We start from the raw sequence: 26,036 nt of genomic DNA, 5'->3' as shown, positions 1-26,036 counted from the left end.
TGTTCCTGGCAGAGATCAGCCTGTGGATCGGGAGTCTGAGCAGAGAAGATGAGTGGCACCCATTCCACTGGGGCCTGCGTAGAGCCGCTGGGCACATGAAAGGGGCACCGGGGACTCCTCTGCTGGTCAGGGACAACCATCTCCCTGGGTGCAGACACGGGAGGCCCTTGCTCTCGGTCCCTTACACCTAGACTGCAATTATACCACCGGCTTCCAGGCTTTAGGTTGTGGAAGCCCCAACCTCCCCATTCCTCGTGACAGAGCTCCTTCTGGGTGTCTCTGCCGCGTCCAGCTCCGGCTCTATCCACACCTCCTCCTTGGCTCTGTTTCTCTGGAGAAGGCTGACAAATGCCAGTCTCTGAGACGCAGGGATGGTTGGCCACAGCAAGTAACATGAAGGCACATGGCATTGCTACGGGACACCAGCTGCATGATGACTCCGGTGCACCACCCCACAGATTAGGTGGTGGGGAAAGTCACGTGCTGGGATAAGGGGCCAAGGGGAGGCGGGGGTGGGGGGGCATGGATGAACTTGTAAGCCTGCCCGGGCGGTTATTCTTTGTGTTTTAAGACATGGAGCGCCACCGGCCGTTTTCAAGCAAGAGAGTTGGACTATGGCTGTCAAATATTTCTCCCTGTCTCCCCCACTTTGCTACCTAACCCCATGCTGTGATCACTGTCAGTGTCTAGTAAATATTTAAGGCCGGGCAGCGAGGAGCCGTTTGGAGTCCTATCACCAGTGTCTTCTCAGTTCTGCCTTGAAGACTTTTACTCTTGATTAATTACATCCGTTGCTTTGAGTTGTGGTGACAAGGGAATCTTTCCCGGGCTTCGTTTAGTATCTATAGCTACCTGCTCCCTTTTAACCCTCTTCAAGGGATGCACCAGCCCTCTGCGGCTCTTTGGAAGACGCCCTCAGACAGCTGCAGACTGTGAAATGCAGATCTCTTTATTGACTTCTGTGGAATTCAACCTGCAGGCAGCCAGCCTGGGCCTGCGTGAAGTTTGTGTGTTCTCCTCTTCCTGCCACAACCACTGGAGGCTTTGGAGGCTAGCTTCTTAAAGTGTTAAGTTCAGAGAAGGTTCTAGGGAGGGATGGAAGGCTTTGCATTTTCTGCCTTGTGGCCTTTTCTGTAAACCTCTGCTCCTGATTCATTGTTCAGAGGGAAACCAGTTATGATATCCACCCCACCCATTCTCCCTCTCTCACCGGACTTCCTCGGCCTCCTTTTTTTTTGTGGCTATTTGGCCTTGATGAGATAGTGGGCTCCGGCCTGTGGATGGTATATTTATAGTATCATTTAGTTAAAGAGCAGATCCTCAAGGTAAGCACTTTTGTTTTACGGGGTTCGCCGAGGTCTTCTGTGACCGAGACATTAAAGGTTGACCCTCGGTTCAGACATTAACTCCGGTGTTAATGGTCTGTCCATTGAACCTACCAATGGCTGCCAGTGTTACAAAGGGATGCTAATAAATAAAAACATTATCAGAGAACAATAATTAACCTTGAATGTAAAAGTATTAACCAGAGGCAATCAATCACTTTCCCAGGCTTCGCCAACACTTAGACTGTATTAAGCGTCCCTAAAGGAGCAATTAAGAACTTAGCCCTTCTACTTCAAAAGGCAGCAACAAAGGGTCAAGACAACATGCAAAACCGGTGGTTGCTGCGTGCGTGAGCCTAATGGCAGATATCCCCTCGTGGGTGGGGCTGCAGTATTTCTACTCAGGCAGTTCTCTAAAAGACAAATCAGTCTGCCACTAACTACACGATCCTCCCCTGCGCTGGGTGACTCTCTTAAATTTCATGATGATTGTTATTTTAGTAACAAGAACATGAGAACACATGATCTATCTGGTAAAGTTGCTGACCATGCAGGTGATGAATGTGTTCATGGTATCTGAAAGTATGTGATTATACAGATGTCATTCATCCTGGTTAGGATTGTGAGGTATTATTAGATTAGGTGGCGATTTTAGAATTTTAAGTAAATGTAGGCGTGATAGTAACTACTGTGAAATTCTTGAATTTTATGGAGGTATCAATAGTTCATTCCTCTTTATAACTGAGTAATATTCCATTGTATGGAGTATCACAGTTGCCTATTCATTCACTTGTTACTAAAGACTGACTCAAGCATTGTAGCAACTCTTGGGATTGAATATAAAATACTGAGTTTATTTATAAGTACTCATTTCTACTGAGAGAGGGGTCTATAGCCTAAATATTCGCAGTGGATATACTTCCAATATAATATTTTCATTCTGTTTTTTAATGTAAAAATCTGTTATTACTTTTTAGCATCAAACGAGTTTAGCTTTTTCCATTTGATCCTAATGTGAGAGGCAAAAGTAGTTGTTATTCATTTCTAGCTTGTCCCACTTCATCAGATAAATCTATTCCACAGCAAGACTCTTCCTCCTGTCCTTGTGATCGCGTCCTCCAATCTTGCAGGAAACTTCCGAAGCTCGCTCCTTCTCCACTCTTCATTATGTAGCTAAACCTGCCAGCTTTCATTTCTGCTGCCCTCGTGTCCTGTGAGACTATCCTGAAAACCTAACCCTGCTGTGGAGCCCGTCCTAGACCCAAGCCAGTCTGGCTGAGGCGAGGACCCCAAACCCCTGCTTTAGTCTGGGTGTTTGGTCTCAGCCCTGGCAAAATAAGTAGTGAGTAAAAAAAAAAAAAAACCAATAGAACAGAAAGAGACCTTGTCCAGCCAGGGGACAGGGGCTAGAAGCCATTTTTGCTAGTTGCTACCAAATATTTCTCATTATTCCATAATGTGCTTACAATAATGGATAGTAGCCGACATAGTATTTCCCCTCTTCTCACTTCTCCACATCCCCAAACAACTCCCTGATTTCGGTTGCTAATGGTGCTGCTGGACTAGTCAATCTGTGAATGTCTCAGAGAGAGAATATTAGAATTCCAGCAAAAGGTTTGCAACCTATCTTTCATGAGACTCTTGGGGAAATCCAACCTGGCTCCTAGTGCAGTTAAGTGGATTTGTAGCTTGTAGAACCAGACCCAGTGAATGTTGAATAATGAATTGGTGGTGACCTCAGGAGAGAGATTTAGTGGTGTTCTGTGGAACTCTTATCAATATTTTCTTATAACGAGAGAGCAAGAAAGACCTAGCCTGACAGTGCCGCATGTAAAAAACAAGTTCTTTGTAGATTTCATGATAAAATTAATATGATCTTTGGAAACGCATGTGCACACTTAAACACACACACACACACACACACACACACACACACACCCCTACCAAAGTGGTGACAGGTAAAAGTAGATCAGAAGCAGTTAACCCCTTGATAGGGCTACTAAAATAATCTGCTTGGTGGACATTAGGTGAGGAAATTTTCTTTCAACAAAGAAAAGACTTTGAGATGATTTTCAAAGAACTTTCCATGGAAGACCCATTATGCTGTAATTACACCACTTTGGGAAAGAGTTGGACATTATCTACTATCCATGAAGGTTCTTACACCCAATGCACCAGCCATTCCACTCCCTAACACACATGTGCACACACACACACACACACACACACACACACACACCAACACATCTAGTAATGTGGCTGCATGCACTGGAAGTCTAGGGTGCTCATGGCTGCCTCTGGGGTGGTAGCCCACACTGGAAGTTACCCAAATCTCTCCCAGAATGGCTAAACTCATCACAAAATATTCATAGTGGAATTTCAACAGCAATGAAAATAAATGATGTGTCGCTCGTGCAGCTATAGGGGGGAACCTTGTGACTCTCATGTTGGGCAAACTAAGCCTGACAGTAAGAAGTATGGGTGCCTGATGCTGCTTACATGAGATCCAAGAAAGGAGCAAAACCCCTTACACCTGAGTGTGCTCACGAAGGTGGTAAAGCCATCAGTGTGAGAGCTGGGACCTTTGTTACCTTCGAGGAGCAAGGAGGGGCAGGGGCTGGACCACCACATAAGGCAGGTTCCTCAGTTGTTGGGAGCTGAGTGCAGCTACCAGGTGTTTGTATTTAGATATATCATTGTTATATAGATGTGTTCCGTGTACATTTTCATATAAATGCCATATTTAATACCTTTTAAAAGTTTTTTCTAAGTTCTCCAGATAACGAACTCGGTCCAGAATGGTTTGAGTAGTCATTACACAGTGTGATTTTATTTTTATTTTTGCTCATTTTTAAGGACCCATGAGAACTGGGCCTGCTCATGGGGTAGAGTGTGGTGTTTCGACACGTGCACACACTGTGTAATGACTACTCCATGACTTAGCATATCCATCACCTAGAACAGGGATCATGTTTTGGTGAGAACATTCAAAACTCTCTTCTAGTTATTTAGATACACACTATTGCTCACTGTGGTCACCCTCCTGTGTCCCTGACCACTGGAACGTATTCCTCCATGGTTTTCTCCCTGTGGGCTGATCCTTCCTCAGCCCTGCCTGCCATTCCCAGCCTCTGGGAACCAAATTCCACTCTGTGCTTGTGTGAGATCAGTGTTCTTAGATGGCAATAACAACTTGACCTCCCTCGCTGCCTCCCCCTGGTCCAAGCAGCCCCTGACCACTTGCCTTTGATTCTCCCACGTGCTCCCCTTGGTTCTCAGTGCTCCTAGACCTCCAGCTCAGCGACCCCCCACCCCGCACTCCTGCGTCTCCTGAGCCTCCCCCAGCTTCCGGTCCCCTCTGCAGTGACAATTTGCTTCCTCGCTTTTTGCAGCCCTTCTGTGCAGCTGGGGGTCAGCCTGCCTGCTGGGGATGGGGATCCTCAAGGTGACCTTACACAGGTCCTTTTAAAAAATGGTTGACTGGGGCTGGGGCTGGGGCTCAGAGGCACTTGCCTCGCACATGTGAGGTGCTGGGTTCAATCCTCAGCACCACATAAAAATAAATAAAGAAAATAAAGGTATTGTGTCCACCTACAACTGAAAATATATGTTTTAAAAATCTGATTGACTTCTTATAATCATTTTCTCAAAGCCAACATACACGAACATGATTTAAGGATAAGATGGGAACAAATGTCTGCTGATTTCCTACTCTGTGCTAGACATTGTTTTAGGCCCCTGTGGACCCCCACCCCACGGGATGGGTGGTGTTGCCTCTGGCTTGTGAGAGGAAACTGAGGCCCAGAGAGGGCTGATGATTTGCCTGGACTCACTCAGATATTGATCGAGAGAGAGAGAGAGAGATCTGCTGGGCTTGGCTCCAACACACAGACTCTTTCCACACCATTATGCTGGAGAACTGGGGGGCATGATATATTGAGCGGACCTGGAAAAGTAAATATGTCACACTGTAAACATCAGTAAAGTCAGGTGTTTGTCAAAGCAAACAGACTCTAATGCGAGGTGGCATAGGAGAGCTCACTCCATCTCTTACATCCACACTACCCTCGAGTGAACAAGGTAATTATTGGTCGAGGCAAACTCATGACATCTGCATAACTCATTAGCTCTTATTTGTTTAAAGTCGGATGGTGTATGACAAAAGAATTGGTTCCAGATGTCAAACCAGCACAAGAGAGCTTAATAGCCTGTGTGTTAGAAAAGCCCCATGCAGGCAATCATGGGAGGTCACCGAGGCAAGGAAAGCAGCTCATCCAAGCCAGCGGAGCATCTCAGAGGGTCCCCACTCTAGTACAGGGATGTCTCCACATCCCACTCCCCAGACCACTTTCCTGTCCCACCTCGGCCATAAATTCTTTGCCCACTATTCTGAATAGGTGTGTCTTTTCCATTTACTGAACTTAAGGCATTTGAAAAGACTTTTGAGATAACTTCCTTTTAGGGTTTGATGCTGGAAAAGCATTTTACTGAGAAAAAAATATGTATGTATGTATATATATATATATGTGTGTGTGTGTGTGTGTGTGTGTATGTGTATTTCTTATTAAAGTATGAGAGGTGGAAACCACCACGAATCTCATTTTCATAAGCTTTGGCAGAAAAGAAAATCAAACCTGGGATAATTCTCCAGAAATCACGATCTTTGCTTTTCCAACAACCTTTGTTGAGAGATGAGAAAGTTGTCTGTCCATCATTACGCCATCCCAACCCACCCCCGTGCTCCGCTTCTGTGGCTGTACAGGAACGGTCATCCTGACTTTATGGTTTCAACTGCTCTTTGCCCCATATCATGTCCCAGTGGTCCCCCTCCTTTGAGGTTGACCTTGAACCCGTCTTTACTTTCCCGAGCTCTCCTTGGGACCTCACCTCCTTGGTTTCCTTGCTTGACACTGCTCTCCAGGGAGACTTCAGGGAGGAAGTGCCCATGTGACCCTGCTTGCCCTTCAATGTACTTATCAAATCCCTGCTGTACTAGCTCCAAGAGTCCCATCTCTTGGGTATGTGCAATAATCACAGCTCCTTGAACCCGGAGCCCCTATCTCAACACCTCAGACACCCAGACTCCCACATCTCTCTCCTTTCTCTGTTTGGGTTCAGGGTGGCTGGTAAAGTTTTGGTGTTACTGGGTGTCTCTCATCCCTCACCAGCTTTGTGACTTGACTCTCTTGTCATTCTTATGCTTTTTCCTTGATTTCCCCAATTTTGCCAGAACCAGAAGGGAGATTCTACAAACTATCCTCTCAGCTTGTTAACAACTGCCATGGGGAACCTGGCTTCTTCCATTAATACATAGTTTCTTACACAAAAGAAGTTGGGGCCATTCCCAAGAGTGGGCTGGACAATCACTCTGGGACCTCCCCAGGTCGATTGTCTTTTGCCATCAACATGGACCAAGACTTCAATCCTCCCTGCACCAGGGCTGGCTTTTCCTTCAGCCATCATTGCCCAAAGACTGAAGGTTTAGCAGTTCCTCTTCAAAATACAACCAGCTACTCTGACCTCCTTAGGTGTGGGTGGGCGTGATGGGTGGAAGCCACCTGAGAGCAAGTAGGAAATGGTGGCCTCCCTGTGGGACACACAGCAGTGTCCCTCCCTTATCCTGTGTTCTCTTCTCTCTCCTTGGGAGGGTGGTCATCCAGAGAAGAGAACATGAGATCCTCAAGGCCTGGAGATACTTCCGTTTTCCAAAAAGAACCTAAAATGGCGCACCTCTCATGGAAAGCGATCAATAAATATTCGTGGTTGGAAACGTTCACTTTTAGAAGCATCCGTGATCTTTTTGTCTTTTGGAAGCAGGCGATAAGAGAAGGAAGGGGCAACTATAATGTCAGGATAGCGTAGAACTCAGGTAAGTGGCCACTCCAACAGGATTAGGCCTCCCTGGCTTTCCAGTCCAGTCTTGTTAGAGCTGCCTGCCTCCCTGGGTCTTCCAAAGGTCAGACATTTGCTGACAGAAAAAGGCAGTGACCTCCAACTAGGATCACTCAATACTGCTGAAACGTCAAACGGTTTGTGTCGCTGACCTTCCCCCAATGTCTGTCAGCTCAAATGCTCGTAAATGCCTCCCACCTCTATGGCCCGATTGCCTCCCGACATCTTCCCTCCCATCTCGAATTCTCCAAGCCCAGTCCTCTGAACTCAGCCAGGCCCCAGGATCTCTGTTCTGCTTCAGCTGTCTGAACTTCCTATGCTCAAGGCTGACCCTCCTCTCCTCCATCCTCTCCCTACAATTACTTTTTAAATCAATTCCTTCCTTTGCCAACACCATGCCTTTCTCAGTCAGGTCAAGCTAAATGCTGTAGGGAAAAAGGATCCGTGTCTTAAACCCAAAGAAGTGTTATTCCTCACTCAGATCTCAGCCCGAGGTGGCTTGGTGGGGTCACGTGGGGACCCAGAATCTATTGCCCCCTAGGGCAGTGGAGATTCCATTGGATATTCTGCAGGTGGCCAGACACGGGGGAGGAAAGGGGCCTGGGACACCTTGCAATATCTGCAGTCTCTCCATAGCCCATGCCCCATGTCCAGAGCCAGGCCACAGCCTCGTCACACTGCAAAGGATGGCCACGCAGTTTCCTCTTCCTCTGTGCCTGAGAAAAGGGGATTGACGTACAGACATCTCTGCCAGACCCAAATCATGGGACGTACTGAACAGTAGCTTATATTACTCTTGCAAATTCTGGGATTGTTTCCTATTAGAGGGACTAGGCTAGAGGAAAGAACGGGGCCCATTTGATATTTGGAAGTCCATTACCCAACAGTAGGTTGGTTAGCAGAGATTTAATTGAAAGGTCCAAGTCTTTAACAATACTCATAGTTACCTTTGCTCTGTACCAAGCATGGTTCCAGAGGCTTCTCATTTTATCTCCTCCTCACACACCTCTGAGGGATAGGTACTAGTATTGTCCCTGTTTATAGATGAGCCAAGAAGAAGAGAGAAGTTGGATAACTTTTCCCAGATTGCACAGCTAGTGAATGGCAGAGCTGAGATTCTCCTTTGATAGTTGCACTATTTTGTATATTTTTAGGTTTGTAGTATTTACATTTTGCTGTTTGAAAGTGATGTGCTCTGCAGTATTGACTATCCATGACCTACAATGGTTGAAATCCCAGTGAAACCATCCTCAGTTGGAAACAGAATTGCCCTAACTTTCCCAGTCTCCTACCTTAGCACCACGGTGCGCCCTCTAGTGGCGGAGTGACTTGACAGGGAGCTGTGGCTGCCCTGCTGCTGTTGCGCTGCCCTTGGGGACAGGGTCACACTAAATACCACAGCCCAGGGATGGATCAAAATTCCAAATCCAAAGTATGGTTTCTACTGAACGCAAATGGCTTTCACAGTAAAGTCAAAAGATTGTCAGGTTGAACCATCGTAAATCAGGGCCTCTCTGCAATTAGCAGTTTACAGAAGAGCTAACAACTCCCACTCAGGGAAGTCCACATGCTCCCCAGCTGCTAACATTTCATGGCTTTTCCCATATCTCCATCTTTCCTCTTTCACCTCTCACACTAGTTTTTTCCTCCCTCACTTGAGAGGACCCTCTAGACATGAGACCCTCTCATTTGCTAATACTTGGTGTGTATTCCCTAACCAGCCCTCTTTCCTACTGACCCCTGTGTGGTGAGAGCCTCTCCATCAGGAAGCCGACATTTCTACAATGCTGACTTCCACTTCATAGACCCTATTCTCAACTACATCTTTTTTTCCTTTGGGGCCCAAGATGCCATTCAAGAACACGCACTGTCTCTAGTCTCCTAGTGCCCTCCATCCTGGAAAAGTTCTTCCATCTTCCCTGTCCTCAACCATATTGAAGAGCCCAGGCCTTACATGCTTTGGGACAACTCTCAGTGTGGGTCCCTCTGACAGCTCCCAGTAGCCAGATTTGGATTATATGATCATGGCAGGGATATCACTGAAATAATGCTATATTTCTCTCAGCATCAGGGGCACAGTGTCCACCCATGCCACCCAGCATTGGTGATGCTAATGTCAATCACCAAGTCATGCTGGCATCTCCAGGTTTCTCCACCATAGAACCATCATTTCCCCTTTGCAATTGTTTTTTATTTGGAGGGCACATTCTAAGATCATCTACTACCTACCTCCCTTAGCATGCTTGAATCTAAGCTGAATCAGTGACCATCGTCCACCATGTCCAATGACCCAATGAACACTCTTGTGTTTAGTAGGTGGAATTTAGTGTAAGAAAGGGTCCTTCCTTATTTATTTTTATCAACGTGGACTTAGAGATTCTTAGTTTATTCACTGGGTGAGAACTTACAGCACATAGCTCTTATACTCTGTTTGGAAACCACATTATAACTTTGTCCACGGCCAGATTGATTCCTCGCTTACAGCCACTGTGGCCAGCATCATTTCTTGGTTGGTTGACGTTGATCATCTAGTGTTTCTTTAACAAGACTCCTTGGGATTTGTCTTCTCTAAGTTATCACACACTTTAAAGTGGTTTCCTTTCTTCCCCCTCTAACAGCTTTATTGAGTTAAGATTCACATGGCGTGCAACTCACTTGTTTAAATTGTCCAGTTCAACACTTTGTAGTATATCCAGAGTTGGGCAACGAGGGCCACAATCCATTTTAGGACTTTTTTGCCACTCCAGAAAGGAACCTAGTGTAGAAGCCACTCCCCGGGGCCCTGGCATTCCTCACCCCTAGCTCCAGGCATCTAGATAGATTTTTCTATTCAGGACATTTCATATAAGTAGAATCCTACAATCTACTACCTTTTTTGACTGACATCACTTAGCGTAATGCTCCACAGATTCATCCTATGTTGTAGCAATTATGAGTTTCTTGCTCTTTTACGTGGAATAATATTCCTTGGCACAGATGTGCACAGTTGGTTCACTATCACCTGTTGAGGGACATTTGGGTTTATGCAAATGTCCTCTGCCTTGAGCTCTGGTGTTTTAAAGGGCTTCTTAGACTGTCCCGGGATCAGAAAGACCCTGTTTTCCTCTCTGCCCTTCCCCTTGCCGCCCGCCCTGTGCCGCCCCCTCCTTTATCCTTGAGGAGTTTCTGGGTAGATCCCCGTCTTGGTTTGTTTTATATTACAGTTTGTCTTCAATTGAAATGAGGCTTTTTTCCCCTGGTCATACCATTTATGTCAGCACTCCACGCTGGGAGGGCCGAGCGCTATTCCTCAGGCTGTCATCAGGCCTCGGCTCAGTCTCCCTGCATCTCCACGGAGCTGTCCCCAACTCTGTTGTGGGGTGAGCAGATCCTGACCCCCTGAGTCCAGGGCGCAGGCTCTCCCCCTGCTCACCTGCCCCCTGCCGTTCGGAGGCACCCGTCTTGACTGTTCTTAAGCACAAGGAGGAAGAGACTCTGGCACTGTGGCTCCTGTGGTTGTCTGGGAGGCCTGTGTCCTACGGCGCTTCTGATATGATTCCGTATTGTCATCTTGGACAAAATGCACCTCATTCCCATAATCAGGAAATCAGCACATTTTGTGAAAAGTAGACGGTTTACCTGCCCACAATGATGTGCAAGCCAGACTTGGGTGCAGGGGAGCAGCATCTGGAAGCCAGAGCCTCTGCCGCACTTGACGCCGATCGATCGATCGATAGTGACAAGACAATTGAGGGGCCAGAGGGCTCGGACCTGGCAAGGCAAGAGGAGCCCTGTGGTTAAAGAAATCACCAGATTCAGCTGCAACGATCCGGAAGCCACGCCGGACAGCGAAAATCCCAGACCTCCGTGGGGATTGTTAGAGTGATTATAATCCTCCTGTGAAAGGAAGCGGAGCCCAGAGAGGGTGGGCCCATTGCCTCTGGTCTCTCTATGGTGAAGAGCCGATTGGATCTTGCTCCTGTAATTCCACATCCCAGCCTTCCTGCTTCCTTGTTAGCTCCCCAGCTGGGGTGGCTCCATTTATGGTAATGCTATTAACCAGGAGAGGGAGGACCAAGGAAGGAGAGATAATGAGCTCAGTTTGGGACACAGTGAGTCACTGTGCATGTAGCACTCGAGTCCCGGCCATCAGAGCCGCATGGAGAGAGGAGCATCATTTTCTGTGAAAGTCCCCTGTTCCTGTCACCTCACTCCTGTCAATCAAACGAGGAGAGAAGATAATATTTCTAGAACCCAGCTGGCGGCTGTCTCTCTCCCAGGATGAAACCACCTCGTGCAGACGCCTCTGGGGTCTCAAGGAGACAGGGCCCTGGCAGTGCCTGCTCTGTGTCACATCCGCAGGCTAAATGGCATCAGAGTCATTTCTCGGCTTCGGGAGACTTTCTCAGCATCTGTCCTGCTCTGGGCTCTTGGGTCGGGGGCACTGCAGGCACCTGGTGGGTGGAGGTGGGGTGGGGGAGCGGTGACAACCTTGATGAATTATCCCAGAACTCCAAAGAGTCCCCTTCCCTGATGTGGCCCTGAACGAATGGCCTCAGGGAGCTTTACCAGGGCCAACTTCTCCCCTTAAGGCTGACCAGCACAACATCCAGAATCATTCTCCGTGCACAGACCGTTTTGCCAAGCTCCATCGAGGGAGGGTTCCAACAATAACAACAAAAATCCATCCTGCCAAAATGCACCCCGCATGTGCTAAGCTTTCTGCAGACGAGGCAGGGATGGAAATGCAACCCCACCCTTGCAGCTCGCCTGGATCCCCACAGTGACCACGTGCCTCCTCCTATTTCTTTGATAATTCTTCTTTTAATCGAGACATACGACTTGTCCACCTTTACAGGGAACCGTGTGGTAATTCAATGCCAAGGTAACGTTGAAATCAGGGTAGGAAGCACTTTCCTCTCCTGGAACACGAATCGTTTCTACATGGGGGGGGGACTTTGACTTTCTAGTTATTTTAAAACCTATGATAGATTATGATGAGCAGTACTTACCCCACAGTGCTGTGATGAACAGGGCTGGCTCCTAGGGAACTGGTCTGGGGCTCCTTGCCCAAGCCTCTCCTTATTTCTCTTGGAGACAACAGGATATACCTGTGTCTTGGATGTCTTCATCGTTGTATTCAATCTGGGTTCAAATTCAGACTCTGTCTCTTATCCATTCTGTGCCCTTAGGTTAGTTGGTCTCTGAACCTAGGTTTTTTCCTATGTGAAATGGCACAATGCCAGTGGCTCAGGAGGCTGAGGCAGGAGGATCGTGAGTTCAAAGCCAGCCTCAGCAACTTAGCAAGGCCCTAAGCAATTCACGGAGAACCTGTCTCTAAATAAAATACAAAGAAGGTGGGGAGGGGCTGGGGATGTGGCTCAGTGATTAAGTGCCCTGAGTTCAATCCCCGGTACCAAAAAAAAAAAAAAAAAGGAAAGAAATAAAGAAAAGTTGCAAAGCCATAATACCCATCTCCAGCATTCCCATGAAGGTCCTATTAAATAGGCGATGCATGAAACACATTTCACAGAGCCTGGAATGTAGCAGCCACTACCAATATTCTTCTGCAGAACCACGATGGACACAATTTCCCACAATCCTGCGAATACTGTGCTCCCCCATGAGCCTAAAGTCTTGTACCCAACTCCAGTGCGGTACTAGCTCTTAGGAACGGATGTGGCAGTCAAGATGCATTGTGGCACCTTCTTCGTCTCTTCTCCCCAGCTGTGCAGATAACCCTAACTCTAGCATTTCTGCAAACAGAGCCTGCCAACAGCACAATGCTGATGTGCACAGTGGGAATCCCCCCCCCCCCCCCCGTGGAGCAGAGAGAGCAGACTCCACTAGGTGCCAGCAGCTAGGACACAGCAGCGTCCTAAGGAGGGATGAATCGATCACCTACTACCCACCAAACGCCACGCGAGGGCTTTGCAGCTTTGCTTCCTTTAATTGCTTCCGTTCATTCTTCTCTGCACCCTTGGAAATGTTCTTACCCAAGCCAGCTGAGGCAGGCTGGGCTGTGCCGCAGCCAACACCGTCTTCTTCCCCCTCTCAACTGACTATGTGCCTAACAGTAGCTCAGCCAGCAGCGTAGCTCACGTCTCCATGGCCCATGACCCAGGCCACAGAGCTGGCCCTGTTCAACTTCAGGGTCACGGTGGGGGGCGGGGGTGAGTATATGCATCGCAAACGGGCCACCAGCTGTCATCCAGAGGAGGCAAGGGTCTGGGCGCTCACAGTTCATTGTCCAAGTGTATCACCCAGGCAAGACAAAATCAAAAGAGACAGGACAGGGCGGGCATGTGTGACCCCCGACCAGTGCCCGGAAGTAGGGGTGAACAGCTCTTATTTCCTTACAAGGGAAACGGAACCCTTCAGTACGTAACTCGGCCAGATGATGAGGAGCTGCGTTGGGCTGGCTGACCTCGCTCAGAGCCTCGCCCACATTTGTCTTTTCGGTCTGCTTGTTTCTGGGGTCCCCAGGAGGCCAGGCGTTAGGGGTCTGCAGGAGACCTGCTTTCCCCTGGACTGAGCAAACATAACCAGGTTGCCGTTCGTGTGTCCAATTCCGGTGCGTTGACTTCTAGCCCAGCACTCTCTCTCCAGAACCACAGGAGGAGGTGGTCACCCAGGTCCCAATAACACCAAGAAGCTGGCCTTTGTTACTGGGATGTGGCAGAGATCGCCAGACTGACTATATCCGAGTGCCGAGGATGTCACTGCTGGTTGTCCACGAGGACTTGCTGGCCCAGTTTGCTGGGCAATCTCTGCTCCATCAAGACAGAGCGCTTCCTCGTTGGCTTTTGGGGCGATGATCTGCCTCTTGCGTTTGTTTATGCTGATGTTGGGATTGTCGTGAGGAGGTCATTGAGACCCCATAGCCGAGTCACTTTGACCATAAGAGAGCTCAGGTCGCCTTCCAGCTGCTCTTTCCTGGTACTGGGGGTTCTGATGATTGGGTTGAACTCTCACGTGAGATGAAGTAGCACTTGGTCTCTCAGGAGCTGGGTTCTGCCTCCTGCAGACGACCCGTGGCTTTCCCGCTGCATGGAGAGTGCTCAGGACTTCTTCTCTGACTTCTTCTCTGATTCAGAATCTGGAGAAGGTTTCAGGCAAAGCAGGATGAAAACCTTTCCAGGAAAGGGGAGAGTGAAGCAGGACGCTGGAGTGAGCATTTCCTGCCTCGGTTTCCATTTTGTGACAACTGATGGCATTCTTTTTATATTGAGGGTGACTCAGATCTGCAGATGCAGATATTCCGAAGGAGAAGAAAACCACCATGAGAACACAGGGTGCCCAAAGGGAGGTGGCTGAAGAATACTTCGCAAAGACACCCTTGGGAAGGGCAGCTGCCAGGCTGAGTCCCCTCCCCACCCAGAGGAGGGGAAACACGGAGGGGTTCACAGCGCCACTTGGAGCTTCAAAATGTGTCCCCTGCTTTCAAGAGACACAAGGAAACTCATGTCTGAGAAGGTTCAAGTCAGGCATGGACTGAATCAGACCCCAGCCCAAGGTGCCTCCCTGTGGTGGGGGCTGGGGTCTGCAGGGCCTGGAGACACAGGACCAGATACCCCCCCCCCCATAATTAAGAGCAACCCCCACCATATCTGTAACACATACATTTCTCTTCTTGTCCAAGCGTTTTACACAGGATATTAGCACAAACTTCTGCAGAGGGCATTGGGGTGTGTGGCTTCCTCTTTTTTGTAATTGCCAGGTTTGCAGAAATAAAGCTTGTAAAACCTCTGTCTCATCCAAAAAAAAAAAAAAAGGAACAAAACAGGACTTGTCATGTAAACCTTCAAACCCTCCTCCCACTGGGTATTAAGTTCAAAGAATTTCCAGACTCAAGGTCCAGAGAATGCTTTTTTAGGCAATAGCCCCTCTGGATCTTGCAGCCAATAAACCTGCTTCCTGAACATTCCTCAGCCTCTTCTGTCCTACATCATTTCCATGGAGCCGTGGGGGCTACGCTGCAGGGAGAGGAGCTGTGCTCTGTCCACCAGGCTGCACAGAAGGACAAGGAGACTGCAGCAGGAAGAGGCCAGAGGACAATGGTAGATGTCCAGGGACTGAAGACTAGGAAATCGCAGAGTAGATATATCCACTGGGTCCAGGAAGAGGCATGGTCTTTGAAGACAGGCCACAGGAGAAAGCATCAACTCTAACATCAGGACAGACCTGAGAACGAGTCCAGGGAACACCTGCCCTGCGCCCTCCATCTCCTCTGAGTTGTGCTTCTTCAACAGAACACCGCAGACTGGGCCATCGGTGAACAGACCCACACTGGGCCTCGGGTCCTGGAGGCTGGGAGGGGCAAGCTCAAGGGGCAGCCTCTAGGGAGGGCCTTCTTGCTCATCATCCCATGGTGGAAGGCAGAATGGAAGAGAACACACAGGCAGGAGACAGGAGGGGGGCAGACTCACTCCTTACAACTCGTCCCTTGTGAGGACATCAACCCATTCCCACGAGGGCACATCCCTTGAGACCCGGTCACCTCTTAAAAGTCCTACCTCTCAACACCGCTGCACTGAAGGTAAGTTTCCTACACATGAATTTTGGGAGACACATTCAAACCATGGTGCTCTCCACCTGGAGGCCCCCAGAGGCTGCAAGTGCATGGCTCTGGGAGGAGAGGTGGGAGGGGGTAGAGAGAGGGGGCAGCAGAAAGAGGAGCTTAAGAAAACTGACCAGCCCACCCCTCCTTATTTAGCAGGTTTATAGCCACGTTTGGAGTCTCTTTATACTATGATGTGGACATTCTGATTTCTGAATCTGTTTGTGATTTAAGGTAACTTTGGGATATTCTGTGATGTAAGAGACAGAGGGGATTTGCTGGCAATGACAATCTTCCCCCAGGATAAAGGATCACTTGACGGGACATTTCAAGGGGCATTGGAACACAGAGTAAGGTCGCCATGTGACCGCGAGCCACTTGCTCTACAGGTCACCACAGGGGCTGGAGGGAGGAGGCACAGAATCTGGTATGTGCTTCCTAAATCACCTGTTATGAGTTCCAGATTCTAAAACAGGAAGACCAAGGGAGGGACTTGGCTGACACTTGGAGTAGAACTTGGAAAAGGTGGAGAAGGACCCTGGCACCCTGGAGGGACAGAATCAGCAGGGGTTGGAATGAGGAAACTCCTGAAATGAATTTAGGGCACTGGTCCCCAGATGCAGATCACCTGCTGTGACAAAAACTTGGAGTCCTCACATGCAGGCCCTCGGAGAGATGCCCACCCCAGGAGTCTTACAAAAAGCACAGAAGTCAGTCACCAGATGCAGGCAGGGTTTGGGTGGAGTTTACTTTGGCGGACTCTACCCAGAAAAAGGTTAAACATGGCCACCTGTCATTGCAGGACTATTAACAATGTGCTGTAGGTTCGGCTGGAAAACCAGGCTGAAATACATAAACACTATTAAATCTAGTGGAGTGGAAAACACACCTAGAGGGGAGATTGACTTCAAGAGCCTCCGCTAAACACAGTCCCGCGCCGTGGAATGACATTTGGTCAACCGTGAACCACGTGTGGGAAGGTGGTCCCGTAACCTTATAACGGAGCTTGGAAAGACTCCCGTTGCCTGGAGACGCCCTTGCCCTCCTGTGACCAGGCCTGTGGTGTCTGTGCAGGTTTGCAGCCGGGAGCAGTAGGCCATACCTTGCCGGCCAGCTCTATGGAGGGCAGTGACCCCTAGGTTTCACCTGTGCACTCTCTCGTGTCCACACAACGCAGACATCCACTAGTGGCACATTTCTCAGAATGTATGCCAGTTCAGTGATGCAGGACTGGTGGTTTGCTTGTTTGATGGTTTGTTAGCTTGTTTCAATTATAAGGGGTCATCTTATTCTCCTCTAAAGTGTTCACCCTCTCCAGGCGCAGTGCTGCACACCTATAATCCCAGGAACTTGGGAGGCCGAGGCAGGAGGATTGCAAGTTCAAAGCCAGCCTGGGCAGCTTAGCAAGACCCTAAGGAACTTAGCAAGCCCCTGTCTTAAAAAATAAAAAGAGTTGGGATGTGGCTCAGTGGTTGCGCGCCCCTGGGTTCAATCCTCAATTCCAAAAACAGCAGCAACAACAGAGTTAACTCTCACAACACCGTCAACCTACAGCCTCATCTGGGGGTGATTCGATGTAAGTTTTAAAACAGGTTAATGGTATTGATCGAAAACAGTAATAATGTTGGGTTCACGTAGGCCTGGGGCAGTGGGATGCCCAGACTCACTTCTGGCCTTCAGATTGCAGGTAGCCGGGTCCATCAGGCATGGCACTGACCCCAGAGCTTTGCGCTGCTTCCAGGAACCCCCACTCCACGACTGAGGTCCAGGTTTCAAATCGTGCTTGCTGGGTTCTGGGCAGTTCTGTGGATATCTTCTTAGGTAAAGTGGCTTTGGGACATTGAAAGGACGCTGGGATTGGAATTCACTGAATTTGGTTCAAATTTTGATGGACACAAGCTCCGTGACTTGGGCACCTTGGGGGACGGGGCTGATTTCAGCAGGGCCACTTCTGAATGTTTGTAGACGTACTCTGAGGATGACATGGAGCTACGTGGACCAAACCTCAGGGGCGGGTTTGGTGCTTTGCAGGTCTTCTTCTATAATTGGTCCCTTAAGGTCTGTTTTGATGTTCAAATAAAAAAACAAGAGCCCTGGGATTTCACTACTAAGAATTACTAGCTCACAAAGTCAACCAAAACCATTGTGGTTTTTTTTTGGTTATCAGGGACTAAACCCAGGGGTGCTTAACCACTGAGCCACATACTTAGTCCTTTTTTATTTTAGGACAGGTTTTCACTAAGTTGCTTGGAGCCTCACTAAGTTACTGAGACTGGCTTTGAACCTGAGATCTTCCTGCCTCAGCCTCCCAAACTGCTGAGATTACAGGCCTGTGCCCCTGCACCAGGCTTCAACCAAAATTCTCTAATAGGATTCTGTCGATTCCAAGTGGATGGACAGTCAGTCCCCAGCTTAGGGCAAATCCAGAAAGTATCAGTGGTATCGAGTCCAGTTGCCTTGAGGAGACCTCACATCCACCCCATGTCAGATGGCGTGTGGCGCTGTGTTTATAAACACGAAAACCAAAGAAATAGTTTTGGAAGTTGGGTCTCTACTATTTCACTTCTTCTGCCTGGAAACCAGCCGACTTAAATGCTCTGCTTCTCATTCTCTCATTCCAGCTAAAGGTTCGTCGAGCGAGCCACTGAGTGGGTAAAGTGCAGCTTAATAATGGGATGTTAAAGGAGAAACCGTCGTGGACCTAATGAGCAATGTTGTTGTATGTGAGTTGTATGTTGTATGGATGGACAGTCAGTCCTCAGCTCACGAGAGCAGGGGGCGGGAACCTTCCCGTGGAACCAGCAGCTACTTGGGGACCTGGAGCACCCACCCCCAGGCGGCCTCTCCAATGCAGAGGGTGCATCCTGTGTGCAGTTCTGGAACCCGCTCTGTGGAGGGAGCTCTCCCACGTCCCCCTTGGTGGACACTGGGCTGAATCAGCTTGGCCAGGGTCTCCATGGGCTCCCAGAACCTGGAGGATCTCTGCTGAGCTTTTGTCACCTGTGCAGTCTCTGGTTTGCTTATGTCAACACACCTTTCCTCACAACCTTGAAAGCAGATGGGTATATTTAACCCCCCCCCCAAAACCAACATCTCCTGACTGCCCACCGTATTCCAGACTCCATAATAGAAAGTTTTATTTTTGTTATCTTATTTAATCCTCAAACCAGGAGCCAGCAAACGGCTTCTGTAAAGGGCCAGAGAGGGACTATTTTAGGCTCTGCAGACCATATGGTCTCCGCCGCAGCGACCCAACACTGCCATTTGCAGCCTTAAAAATAGCCGTAGACAATATGTAAATGAGTGCTCCTGGCTGGGTTCCAATAAAACTTTATTTAGGATAATAGGCAGAAGGGTGAGTTTGCCCTCAGGCTGGTACTTGCTGACCCCTGCTGTAAAGGTCCCGTTAAGTAAGGAGCTCTATCACCCATTTTGCAGATGAGACAGTGTAGCCTAGAGGAGAGATTGAGTAACATTCCAAAGCCTGTGGAGGTGGTGGGGGAAATTTAGGTCCGACTTTTAGCCCCTGTAGACAGAAGCCTTTGGAAGCCTCAGGAGGCAGAGATGGAAGGCAGGCACCTTCCCCGAGCCTGCGCCCCCTCCACTGGGACGAGCCTGCCTTGGGTTATGCACCGGCGAGTGACCTCTCCCCTGGGCTGCAGTCCTGCCGGGGGCTGCAGTTGGTCTTGTTGTTCCAACTTGAGTGTCTTTACTAGAAGGTCACCTCTGGAACTTTCTAGAAGAAGACAACAGCTGTTCCGGCTTGGCCAGGCTTTTGGATGATACTCTTGACACATGGTTAGGAGGCACTTACTGATTTGAGTCACTCCAGATGTGTCTGGGTGCACTTGCCCTGAACCCCGCACCAGGGAGCAGAACCAAAGGTCACAGTCACCACCCGGGCCAACGTGCGGAGGAGGGCATCTCACTTCTTCTGTACAGAGGATCTAGTTCTTTCCTGTGCCCTCGGGTCCTCCCTTGCGACCCGAGAGAGCTGTGGTGAACCTCCTTCAAGGGTGAGAAAGCCCAGGATGAGTCACTCCAGGTCAGAGACGGCCACAGAGTGACAGCCTCCGTGGTCAGTCGGGGAGTCCTCATCTCAGGGCCTCTGAGCCCCGGGACTCCACGCCCTTTCCTGCTGCGGGGCTGCTGGGCTGTTCCGGAGCCTCTTTTCCCCCACCGCCTCCACTGGCAGATCCTCGCTTGAACTTGGCTCAACCTGGCTGCCTTCCAGTCTCCGTCAGCTGCCCGACTCCCCTGTTCCCTCTCCCTGGCCTCTCCCGGGTTCTCTCCTTAAGCTCTTACTCTTCTCTGGCAGCCAAATGCCCTCTGTTTTATTTTCTCCCCTGGGCGCACTCACAGGATGGAGCGAAGCCCAGAGATTGTTCACTTTCTTAACAGGAGCCACGCTCAGCTCTGCCCCAGCTGCTACACCTCTCAGGAGTGAGATGGGTCCCCAGGCAGATGGCTCAGCAGAGACTATTTTAAGCCCCAGAGTCACGAGAACAGATCCAGAATAACTCAGTCCAGCCGGGGTCAAATGCAGAGCAGAGCTGCTGGCTGTGAAAGAAACACGACCCTGGATCTGAGGAGTCACCGAGGAAGTCGGCTCCGGGGTTTTCTGGTTAATAAGTCTCCTTCAGCTTGTTTCACAAGTGACTCCGCCACATGATCAGATGCTGCTTCTAAAAAAAAAGAAGAAAAAAATCTTTTTCTAACTTTGCTAATGTCAGAGTTCTTAGTTGACTGTTCCTGTCGGCTACCAGGATCTGTGCCACGGGAATTTCCATTTCCCCTCTGTATCAGTCAGCTTGTTCCAACCGCAGTGCTGTGTAAGAAACCACCCCGAAGCCCAGCAGCTTGCAGTCATCTGTGGACTTTTGCTTTCCTGAACCTGGTTGACCGTGGCCCTGAGTCCCGGGTGGGCTCTCCCTGCTCCCTCTGGCTCTCGTCCTGGCTGCCCCAGCAGCAGGCTGTCCTGGCCATGTTGTAATAGCCGTGGTGGAAATGCAAGAGGCAAGATTCAACCGCACCCTGTGAAGCTTTTGTATACATATCTGCTGAAGGCACATGGTCCAAGCCCAGGAGCCAGGCCTCATAGTAATGGGCAGGAAGAACAGTGACCCCTAGAGGAGGGTGGAGGGGCTGGAAATACCATTGCTGAGGTTGTGGTGGGAAAGGAGTGGAGAATCAGAACAGTGCTGCTACCCATCCTGCCCGGCCTGCAGAGCCCCTGCAGCAGGAGGCTGATGGGGGTCAACAGAGAAATCTGCTTGTTCTTTACCCACTCCCCAGCAGCTGCGGCTGCTCATCGTTTTTCCTCCCCAGGGACAAGTCCAGGCGATGGCCCATAGCCTGGCTTCTCCCCTTGGACTGGCCTAGACTCTCTCTGCTCTCTCATAATGACCGTTTCCTCCTTCTATCTACTGAATGGCTGCGGAATTCTTCAAATTGGGTCCTCAGAGGTTTTGAAGAACTTTAGGAAGTTTGGAATTGGAAACAGAGAGGAGGAACACAGAGTCATTTAAAGTCCAGAGCCCCTTTATTTGCATGTCTCCATCCCTGCACATAAGTGTGCCTTCAGTTTTAGCAAGACCAGAGAGACGGGGCCCTCCTGGGCTTGCTAGGCGTGCCAGCACATGAGATGATTGTGGTCCTGCTCTGGACCATTATAATGTGTCTGGGGGCTGGAGAAGCCCTGTGTGGAGGGATTTTTTTACCTGTAAAGCTTGTATGACACTAGACTACGTAGTTGCTGCCATCACACCAAGCTTTCCACCACCTGCCCCTGTGAAGCTCACTGAGCTGTGGTGACAGGGTGGCCTCCTCAGGGTCATGGACAGCACATCTCCACCACTCTCTCCCCCTTGGCTTCCATAATATGCTCATGCAAACTGATCACCCAATCACACGTCTATGTGCACAGTCATGCATCATTCAGCAACAGGGGCACATTCAGAGAGGCATCATCAGGTGACCCCATCACTACAGGAACACCAGAGCTCACTCCCACAAACCAGGACCGTGAGCCCTTTACTCAACCTGCCTCTTGATGGATCCAGAGATGTAGGAGCACGAGATGCCCGGGGCTGCCACTGGGGAAGGCGGTGTGCACCGTTTCCAGCAAAAGTTCTCCCTGATCAGCAGGAGACACTGGGCCGAGGATGAGAGCCGTATAGAACACACAGCAGCGCTGCTTACCGTCATTGCGGAGCACCGTGCACCTAATCCTAAGTGCCCTGTTTTATGTGACCTCACGTAGGCGCAGTCAGACAAGGGCATCGCCCCACACGCCAGGCGCTGGCTGTGCTACGTCACCGTGGCTACAACTTCCCTGAGCCAGGGGCATTCTTCAGCTCCGCGGGTGAGAACTCCATCCACCCCTCCTAGAGCAGCGTCCCCAGAACCTGGACTTGACCCCTGGAGATTAATCAAACAGGAGATCAGTAGAAGCTTGTTGAGTGAATAAGTGCCCGGGCTTGTCCCACGGTGGGGTGCAGAACAGCCTCCAGTGAGTAAATTCCCCCCCTCCCCTTGGGTGGGGACATCCATCTGTGAATGGAGAGTCCTGGACCGGCACTGTCAACTCCTCTTCCTGAGCATTTGGCATTTAGAGTCAAAGGGCAGCTTTGGAGGGGAAAAAACATGGACTGGGCTCAGTGGAAGAAAGAGGCAGCATTGGACATTTAGATCACCCTAGGTTCACGCACAAGAAAACCCTGGAGAGGGGAGGTGGGCACCATGGGGAGTCGGATGACCTACCTCGGAGGGTGAACTTGAGCAGCCAGCTGTCACGGGCAGAATAAAGGCCCCCCTCCCCATGGCCCTTCCTAACCCCAGGGAATCAAGGTTGCTAAAGGAATTAAGGTCCAAGCAGCTGATCCTGAGATAAGGGGGGCCTACCAGGGAGGGGGCGGCCCAAGAATCAGAGTCCAGGGGATGGTTCGTGGAAGAGACTGCAGTGGCATTGCTGGCTTTGAGGGTACAAGGGCCCGTCGCCACCAGGGAGTGTGACAGCCCTGGGAGCCAGGAAGGGCAAGGGAATGGGGTCTCCCTAGAGCCCTCAGCCCCCAGCTGATGCCCTGGCCCTAGTCCATGTTGGGCTTTAACCTCCAGAACTGTGAGATGACTCTGTCCTGCTGGATGCCACTGAGGTCTTTGTGGCCTTAGTGGCTGCAACAGGCCTCGAACCTACCAATCAGGATGATTTTTGCTTAAAATTTTCAAAACCAAAGGAATTAAGTCAGAGAGCATCGGCCACTTTCAAGTCTTAATTTTATTTTTAGAAAATCTTCATTTTTCTAAACTCCCCAGGAGGTAAGTGACTGAAGCGTAGAGTCAGGCGGACAAGGCGACCTGGGGTCCCCAGCTCACTCAAGGAGGGGCCTGTCACCTCCTTCCCACACCCGGAAGGGTTAGTGCTGGTCTCCCACAGGTCATCCTGTGAAGGCCTCCAGGGAAGGTGAACCCATGTGGCCCCGGGAGGAGGACTGTGTCCCCATCACCACTGAAGAGGAAAGAGCTTCAGACCGTCCTTCAAGGGGAGGACCAGCCGGGGAGGGTTGGCCTGACGTATTTCCAGGGTGCAGCAAGTGTGCGGGGGGGAATGAGGACCCTGATTGGGGTGGGGTCCGAGGAGGACCAGTGGACCTCCGTCACTCAACACGAGCCAGCTGGTCCGTTCCCACGTGTGGCATTGTCTGTGTTTAAGTGCCTGGTTCTCGGTCACTCCCTGTGACACCAGGGAGCCCAGTCTGGCTCCCCGCCCCGGGACGCAGGGAGAACATTTCTGGTTGGAATGTGACAGATGTGACCCAAGCGCCTTCCAGCCCCAAGTCTAGGGGCGGGACAGTGTCCTCTCCTGCTGCTCTTGGGAGTCCTACAACCTCCTCCTTAGGGATCCGCTGTTAATGGCTTTCTGGATGACGAGGACGTGTGGCCCAATGAGTGGGGTGGCTGAGGGGGTTTGCAAACATGAGGCCAGCCCTAGGCAACATGGCTAGACCCTACCTCAGAATTTAAAAAATAATAATGGAAAAGCTGAGGATGTAGCTCAATGGTAGAGAGCCCCTGGGTTGGATCCCTGATGCTATATATATATATAAAAATTATAGTAGCAGCTGAGATGATTAAGAAAAAATCAGCCTGACCTCAAATGACGATTTTACTAATGGTTCCCTGCTGGGAGGGATTTTGCCTTAAAATATGTAGCCTGCAAACGCTGACTGTCACCCTGTCATGGTGAGCAAAACGCACCCTCACCCCCCACCCCGAATGGCCCAAGCCTAGCCCTGGCTGCCGCCCTGGCCCCGCGGGTGTCCTGCCCGAGAGCCAGGGGACAAGCGTTCTGACACAGACCTGGTTCTCCAGTCCCTGTGCAGTTCCCGGGCTGTGGCCGCTCTGGAAACAGAGCTCCCAGGGACATCAAAAGGAATCTTTCTCAAAGTGCCTGGAAACCGCAGGGCGGGCGGCGTGGTTCCCCCGCGGCAGAGAATCGGCCCGATGCATTCGGTGGAGATCAAATCGGGTTAAATGCCCCCTTCCAAGGCAGCCTGAAAAATCGCCCAGAACAAGGTCTTTTCATGCGTTAGACCTCGAACGAAGGGCGAGCCTCAAAGCCTGGCCTAGTTCTAAATTTAGATGAGTAATTTTATCCGAGATGGAAGCAGCGCGTGGTGTCTCTGGTGCGGCTTCTCTTTGAGAGCAGGGGGGGTGGGGGGTGTCCGGGCTGCATTCCTGCCTTGAGGACTCAGAGGGGACGTCATGTGGCCATTGCTCGGTGAAAAGAGCAAAAGGAAGAGGAGACAGGCTTAAAATGTCAAGTCACATTGTTGGCAGGCTCTGCTCTGAATGCCAGCAACGTCACATGTGCTGTGACAACAGTGAGCCCCAGAGCTGGCTGCCGGAGGGACAACCGGAGGGTCCTCCGGCATCTCTTCTCCTGAAAGGGGTGCTTCCTCTCGGGGGCTCAGCTGTCTGTCTGCGATCTCCACACTGGGGGCTGTGATGTGCTCGTGGCTGACATTAAGCCCTGGTATAAGTTGAATGGCCACCGAAGATGTCTTTCCTACATGTGCTGTGACAGCTGGGATCTGGAAGCTTCCTCAGAGGCCCCTGTGAGAAAGGCTTGGTCCCCGACCATGTGCTGTTGAGAGGGGGTGGGGCCTTGAGAGGCAGGGCCCAGTTAAAGGATGTTGAGTCCTTGAAGGGAATCTTGTGACCTCAGCCTCTACTTGTCTCTCTGCTTCCCAGCCACCCAGAGGTGGATGGGCCTCCTCTGTCACACACCCATGCCACAATGCATTTCCACAGGCCCAAGGCCAAAGGGCCAAGTGACGAGGGACAGAAACTGCTAAAACTGTGAGCCAAAGCAAAACTTTTCTCTTAATAAGTTGATGACCTCAGGTATTTTGTTACAGCAACAGAACTGACTCACACACACATGTGCGCAGCTCCCCTCTGATTAAATATCAGGTGTCCCTGGGGGGTAGGATTACCTGGATTCATCCTATTAAATGTGGAAAGACAGCTGATTGGCAGTTGTGTAAGTGTGTTCTTTAGCAGAAAATTAAGACGAAGGTAACATTAGGATCATGAATGCAGTGTGTTTAGGACTCGGGGAAGGTGAGGGCTGCCTGAGGAGCTCCCTAATGGGTCGTGGGAGTGGTGGAGCCAACTGATGAAGAGCCGAGTTCGAAGAGACCATTGTTTCTGCTCTCATTTCCAGCGTAACCTCTGGAGATGGCGCATGTCGAAATGAAGATTTCAGAAGCACCGCACACTCGCGAGGCAGGTCTCGGACTTACCTGCCTCCCTTCTACCCTGAAGAGCGAGGCCTGGGTTTGATTGAATTGCCTAGTAATTCTGTCATGAACCGCACTGCTTTTTTCTCCCTCGAACACATTACGGATGGTAACAAGGGAGTTATTTTCAATCAAGGCATGCTACGACGGGGAGATTTCTCTAACATTGTGATCCCTTCCTTGGAAATCCATTTCAGATTGGCGGATAAAATGTGATTATATTTACACTTCCCTGACACAATTCAGGCAGCAAAATAACAGCCTGCCGGAGACATTTTTCTTCTTCATATTTAGATCTGTCAGTGTTGCCTGCTGGGGGACGGGAGGGGTGGCAGGGGTGGCGGGGCTGGCAATGGGCTCTAGCTGGCGCGCAGACAGAGCCGTTCAGGGAGTCGGGTGCCTGTCCACCTCCTCTCCACCTGGGGTTCCTCGAGCGCCATCCTGAAGGGCTCTCAGTGCCACGACACAGCACACTGA

The 26,036-nt window shown here is 50.2% G+C and overlaps 1 long non-coding RNA gene across 1 annotated transcript; it reads right to left on the bottom strand.

The window, feature by feature from the left end:
* Positions 1–19,075: 19,075 nt before the first annotated feature.
* On the bottom strand, positions 19,076–24,361 carry LOC113188535 (uncharacterized). The gene is made up of 3 exons (XR_013344290.1): positions 24,115–24,361; positions 21,803–22,176; positions 19,076–20,441 (listed from the first exon to the last, which is right to left on the bottom strand). It is a non-coding gene; the product is annotated as an uncharacterized LOC113188535 (long non-coding RNA).
* Between the last annotated feature and the right edge of the window lie 1,675 nt (positions 24,362–26,036).

Source organism: Urocitellus parryii, chromosome 9, assembly GCF_045843805.1.
Source record: "Urocitellus parryii isolate mUroPar1 chromosome 9, mUroPar1.hap1, whole genome shotgun sequence".
NCBI classification, from domain to species: domain Eukaryota; kingdom Metazoa; phylum Chordata; class Mammalia; order Rodentia; family Sciuridae; genus Urocitellus; species Urocitellus parryii.
This window is presented reverse-complemented; position numbering and strand designations above follow the sequence as displayed.